Below are 7044 nucleotides of genomic sequence, written 5' to 3'. Positions count from 1 at the left end.
AAAACGACGTAAGTCGAATTTACCTGTCTCCGAATCTACTTATCACTAGGAAAGCATTTTAAATAATATATGGTTAATAAAAATCTATTTTAAGCTTACAAACAAATAAATTTTAGTTTTTAATATAGTACAAAAAAAGTAATCTAAATTTACGAATGCGTGTACTGTAAATACAGTACATACTTGTATATATTTTAATATGATTTTATGTGCTTTAAACGTTATTCTAGTGCTATTACGACTTCAATATTTGTGGCGAACAGACGTAAAGTCGAATAAAATGACTTAAACTTGATTTTTATTTTTCCATATACTTTTTTAACAAGCGACGTATAATCGGGAACGACGTAAGTCGAGGTATGCCTGTATATGAATCCAAACTGATTGATGAACCCACTCGATATTTCTAGGTGCTCTAATTGAACTCAGTTCCTTACATATGATAACCGTGAAAAAATTTCTCTTAGTGCCCACAATACTGAAAGAATTTAATCTTTCTCTTAATTTTTTTTTGTTCTTTCTTAATCCATGTTATAAATAATGTTAAGGTCGATGTACACGAACGAAAAATTAAACGTCGGTGACATGACAGTTCTCAAAGACAGACTCAATCAATCGTCAACGAAGATTTTAGACCTAAATAGGGTTGTCTTAATTTTTCCTCCGTGTATTTGGCTTTTTAGGATTTTTATTTATTTATTGATGTTTGTTTTTCCTGAATTCTAATACATTAAGTAGCTACTTATTTGATGATAATTCATTGAAGTTTTTTTCGTTTATACCAGTGGTTCTTTACCGGTGTTTTGCGAACTTATTGCAAGTGTTCTGCAAAATTATGAAAACGGCATACTAGTTGAAACTATGATTATGCGAACTTTATTGTAAAATTTTAGTTTACAATGTAGACAAGAAACAATATACATTTTGCAGTTGCTTTTTGTTTGCATTGAATTTTATTCTTACTTTTGCAAAGACAAGAAACTGAGATGTTTATATATAAGCAAAGTTTTTGCACAGAGAATTCATAGTTTCAAAAACTTTATCGGCAACGTTAAAACCTGCACTGGATCAAGTTGTAAATACGTTTAATTGCATCAAGCCAAGAACATTAAAAACACTTTTTTTTTTTTAAAAAAAAAAGTTTGAATATATATGGAAGCTCAATACGAAATTTTTCTTTTCCTGAAAATAATATGGTTAATCAAGGATAAAGTAATATGCTCATTTTTAGAACTTAAGAATGAATTGTTGGCCTTTTTCCAAAATGAAGATACTAATGATTTTATAAAATGTCGTCTTAAAAATGATATTCGGTGTGATAAATGGCATATTCAGCCGATATTTTTAATTACTTGAATTACGTTAATACAAGTATCCAAGGAAAAAATTAAAATATTTTTACATCCACTGACACTCAGCATTTCAAGAAAAGTATCTCTGAAAAATCGCATTTTAGAAAAAAAACAGGCTTATATAATACACGTTTCTTTGCTTCATAATAAAAATGTCAATATATTTCCGTTATAACAACATTTAACACTATTGGAAGAAAAGATCGCAAGTTACTTTCCTTTTTAAAATATAGAAACTTACGAAATCAATTTGACCCAGTTAATATATCAAATTGGGAATTTTCGTTAGGAGAAGAACAATTGGTTACCTTGCCAACACATTAAAAATGAAATTTTCTGAAATAACTATGGAGAAAAATCCAAAATTCTTCAAATTTTGGATTTTTCAAACTCTCCACAAGGGAATTAAAAATTTTCTTGCAGTTTTTAATATGACATTTGTGTAAGGTGGAATCGCTCACTCAGCAATATATAAATTCAAAAACGAGAAAAACTAATGTAACGAAGAAATGAGGGTAGCCATATTACATATTAGACCTGATATTGACGAAATATGCAAAAGCCGACAAGCTCAAGTATCGCATTATAATTGATTTAAAGAAGTTCTATTTTTATAAAAGATTTATTTTTCCGTTTTTACAAATACAAAAGTAAAAAAAATTACTTTAAAAAATTATGTATTTTATGTATTCACGTTTGTGCATATTTTTGTTGTTATTTTATGATCTTTGTTCTATTCCGCAAATTTTTCTTACAATCACTATCTAAAGTGTTTCTTGACTTCAAATAAGTTAGAACCACTGGTTTACATTAGGTGTCACCAAACTACGGCCCGCGAGGTCAGTTCATCCGGCCCGCCGCCGCACTGCCACAAATGAGCTAAAATATACTTATTTATATGGAAATATCAGATTGTAGATGAACTTACTATGTAGAAAAAATTAAAATAAGTGTAAGTAAAAATGCCAAAATTGGTCCAATCTGATTTTTTTCATCTGACAGTAATATAATTTTTAGGAAAATCAGTGAAATGAAATTTTCGGCTTTTTGCGACTTTGTATATCAGAGCACTTTTTGTGTAAGTACAGTACCTGCAATGAAGTTTCTAAGAAGTAAGGGCTTGCTGCAGCCATCGTGTTTGTGTATAGGTAAAATATGTTGGTTGTCTTTATTTTTTACGTATTCAGTATGCTGTATTGAACAAAATGGTTATGAGGCCCGCGCTTGTCATTCTCTGTTATCTGGCCCGCTGTGAAAAAAGTTTGGTGATCCCTGGTTTACACGATCAATACGTTCCTATCATCATTTAATTTAATTATATTTCGCAAAACTAACATATATTTTTTTTACTACTAATTTACTACTAAATATATATCATACATTCTTTTAACAATTACGATTCTTTACTTTTTAGGTACAAAAATCTTATTTTAAATATAGATGAAAATTACAACTTAAACTTAACTTTATTTTTGATGCAATCGTAGTTTCTAGTAATTTATATGTTTCAGTTGTTTTAATTTTGATAAATTTACTTTTTTAATTTTTACATTTTTTTTGGTCCTTTCAAATGTATGATCTCTTTTTATCTAAATATTTGGCTGCCAAATTGGAAGAATAGCAAATTTCTCAGCAGTAGCTGGCGTTTTCCAAAACACTACAACTGGGATGGATTCATTTATCTAGTGGACATATTTGAAGTAGTGAGATTTAAACCTGTAATGAAAAGACGGAAATGTTACCTATAAAAGAAATGTCGAACTTGGAAAAGATTCTGTTTTAGCATAAATGCGTACATTGAGTCAAAAATATGGGAAATCTTTTGCAACAGCATACCCGGCCGATTAAAATTTGGAACGCCATTTGAAACGGTATAGAATGATAGCGTTGTCGAACTCATGGGAATGATGATTAGCGTGCTTTGTCCATGATTGCAAAAAATACTTCTTGTAAGAATTTCTTTCTTTGTAGAGAACAGGAATATTTCTTTTTTTTATATTATCGGCTGTTATATATAACAGAGAAAAAGTATGGCGATTAGGCAAAATATGCCCCCCCCGATTGTTACATTTTTTGACTTAGGTTACTTTGAAACGTCGAGAAATACAAAAAAATTCGAAGGTAATTTCTGTATGTATGGATGTTAGATTGTGTGTGTGTGGGTGAGCACGTTTTGTTCACCCTGTTTGAAGCTTAACTCCTGTGCTTTTTGTCAAAATTTTCTGAAATTTTGCAGGGAGGTTTGTTTATTAGGGAGATTGATGCTACTAAATTTTGGTGATTAAATGTCGAGAGGGTGGGAAGTAGAGGGTTGCGTGTATCTCCATAGGGTCAAACTTAATGACGATTTTACAAGTTATTAACATTTCCAATTTTTTATAAAACTCATCTCTGTTTTCAAAGTTAAGCCTTTTGCCGTTTTATAATAGTAAAAAATATAAAAAGTTTTTAATAAAATATGATAACAGATGGTGCCACCAAAATTTTAACTATTTCCGGTAAGGTTGAGCAACTCATGCTGGTTTATTTATTCATGGAACCAATCCAATACATTATTTTTTATTTTTTCATATACTTAATTTTCACTTTACAAGCTTCATATTAGATTCTGAGCGACTGTAGTCTAGAAACATGCTCGGCAATAAATTTTATATATTCTAAAAGAAATTTGTCATTAAATATCTTTTCTAATTCTTTCATCATAGCTGTTGCAGGAGTGATTTTACGTTCCATTTCTGTGAAACGCTTGTACATTTCAAAGTATCTGGTATGGTAACTAATTGCCACAAACTAAAGCGTGGATGGAAAATAACTAGGCATCTAGAAATCACTATAATTTGTATATCGCTAGCGCAGAGATGATAAAAATTGCTTGTCATGTTCAATATCTTATTAAATACAGATGCATATATTAAAAGTCAATGGATCACTATCGCATCTACCAACGAGACGTTTTCCTTAGATCGTGATGTAAGTTAAATGAATAGCCACGCCTTTATGCGTCCGTAACCGAATCCATGGTCATTTTAGTTTCGGATGATAATTCTTGATTGTTTCTGGATAAATTGTGGCATGATGTACTGTACCTTTACCGTACGCCACTATCACTGCACAGCAAGCACTGATTTCCAAATCTCATAGCGTGAAGAAATTTGCGCTCGCTCCTAAACTGACAAGTGGTTGGCTGTTTTTTTCCACTGCGTGCAGCCTTTCTCGGTCATTGCCCACACCACTGATGCGGGAAGTATAAAATTCCATTGATTTATGTACATGCACATACAAATTTTATTATGATTGTATTATTATTACAAAATAAAGATTTCTCAATGCCTAGTTATTTTTCACCCACCCTGTATGTATTCCACTAAGTCACTACATATTCCAGAGGAAACAATTTTTTTCGAAGTGATTGTTATTGAGAAGCTGGGATACAGTGTGTCATTTTCCTGCTGTGGCAGTGTTTAAAGCTGTCTTCACACACATGCTACAAACCTGTCGACCACAGTAAAATGAGCTTGCCAAACATTCGTCACTAATGTAACATTGCGCACATTGCACATCATATGAACACAGTTTGAAAATATTTTCAGTGCTTCAAATATTTTTCCATATAGGTTGGATTATCCGTGACAAATCCCGATACTTGCACAGTTTGATTCACGTTCGTGTAGATTGTGAAACTGTTGTGGTATTTACAGCATCCAAACAAACATTCACTCACTATTAAGTAGTATTGTAAAATTGTAAACAATCACTGTTGTCCTTTGACAGCAGCACAAATAAAATCTTGAAAGTCACTATTATCATCTGTAACAACACTCAAAAAGTTAGACTAAAAGAAGCTTATAACGGAAGCTAATCTTGTTTAATTTTCTCTAAAACTGGCAGATAAATCTTGTCTCAACTTGTTCACCAATGACAGCGTACCACTGGGATATTCTTTTTAAAAAATTCTCGTAATTTAGAAAAGTCTAGTTTTTCCAAAGGGATGTGAACTGATGTAAAAGCATCTATTAGCTCCAAGTGCCTTTTGCAAATTTAAAACTTGCCTACCAAGTTTGAACCCAAATTCTACTTTTCTCCTTTTTTCAAAAAAAAAGAAAATGATATTTTTTTCTTCTATCCTTCACGGTTTCTCAGACTTTAAATGTTTTTGTAACCTATCTTTCCTGATGTGAATAACATCATCATTGCATGTAAAGCAGAACAGGTTCTCATTATTAGCGTGGAATTTTTTTTTACTTTATTCTAAGCATAATATTTTTTGCTTCGTGCATCTTAAACATGCGATACGAGCACTAACTAAAAATGTTATTAACTACGACTACTGTCCGTTATTAATTTTAAATTGTTTAGTTCTAGTTTCCTTTCATATACACAAAATGGTTAAAACCAACAAACAATATTTATTCAAAGAAACGGAATGCGTAATTCTTCCCTTACTTCCCTGTAGATGGGAAATTTTCCTCAGTTTTATTTTAATTTTTATAGTTTTGATCAGATTCCGATCGAATTCGATTGATCGTTTTATAGCGCCGTAGTGTTACGACGGATATTTTAAATGTAAACGTACAAATTTTAGATTGGACCTTTTCGAATCCGTGTAAATAATAATCCAGTCGAACTATTTCTTGCAAAATGATAAATTCTCAAAATTCGTGTTTCATTAGAAATTTCACGCCAAGTCACGATTACCGCGACTTACACATATCCCAAGAAAGAAGTTAAAATCAAAATAGGCATTTTTTGATTTCAAGTGGGACCAGAAACTTTTTAATCTGAGATTAGTTAACATTTGGCATAATTTTTGAAGGTAAAGTTAAATGTTATTGGAGAATATATAAGTGTAACATAAATACTTATGTAAATACCATCGGCCAATTTTTTATTTTAATTATTAAGTATGTTACAAAAGAAATTTGGAAATCGTTTAATTGGATTTTTTTGGAATTAAACAAAATAAAATTACAAATATTTATTACAGTAAAACCTGTTCAAAACGGAAAACTGCCACACCGGAAAATATATTCGATACCATGTGGGAGTCCGGTTTACACAGGTCTTACTGTAATTAAATATGAAACTTACATAAATCATTTCTAATTTTAAAATTATTCTTATTAATAAGTTGAATAAGTTTTACATTCTTATGCTTAAAGATCAAAATTAAAGAAAAACTACAAACATTTGAATTCTACTAAATTCAAAAATCAGTAGTTTATGATGATTTTTTTTCTATGATTTTATTTATAGTAATCAATTTTTTGTTATACTAAATAATTTCAGGATTTGAAAAGGAAGATGATTTAAATTTTTACTATAAATTTTTATCTTTTATTCTGCAAATGTCAAGCTCTCATCTAAAAATGAAGTTTATCTCTCAATTTATTGAATTTTCTTATTATTCTTTGTCTTATATGAGAATATCTCATGTAAATACTCGTACTTTATATCAGTGTTTTTCAACCTGTGGGTCGCGACCCCCTGGGGGTCGCGAAGCCTTACACGGGGGGTCGCGGGTAGAAGAAAAAGACTAGTGTTTGTAGGTCCTACACTACATTAAAAAAACTACAATTTCAGCGAGAATTACGGCCCACCCCAGAAAATGATAGCGAAAAAAGTGTTGAGCTGATTTGCAAAAAGAAATAAAAAGTAGAAAAGTAGAAGCTGAAATTTGAGATCCTAAAAAAAA

The 7044-nt window shown here is 30.8% G+C and overlaps 2 protein-coding genes across 2 annotated transcripts in view; one reads left to right on the top strand and one right to left on the bottom strand.

Annotated features, from left to right (window-relative positions):
- Positions 1-7044, top strand: part of LOC111630892 (telomerase protein component 1-like) — a 143799-nt gene that overhangs the window by 82035 nt on the left and 54720 nt on the right. The gene's annotated exons all lie outside the window — the stretch shown is intronic.
- The window catches only part of LOC111630897 (chaoptin-like), a 51016-nt gene that overhangs the window by 42089 nt on the left and 1883 nt on the right, over positions 1-7044 (bottom strand). The gene's annotated exons all lie outside the window — the stretch shown is intronic.

Source organism: Centruroides sculpturatus, unplaced genomic scaffold, assembly GCF_000671375.1.
Source record: "Centruroides sculpturatus isolate CEXI.00-Female unplaced genomic scaffold, Cexi_2.0 scaffold347, whole genome shotgun sequence".
Classification (NCBI taxonomy): Eukaryota; Metazoa; Arthropoda; class Arachnida; order Scorpiones; family Buthidae; genus Centruroides; species Centruroides sculpturatus.
Note: the sequence above shows the minus strand (reverse complement) of the source record. Positions and strands in the feature narration are given on the sequence as shown.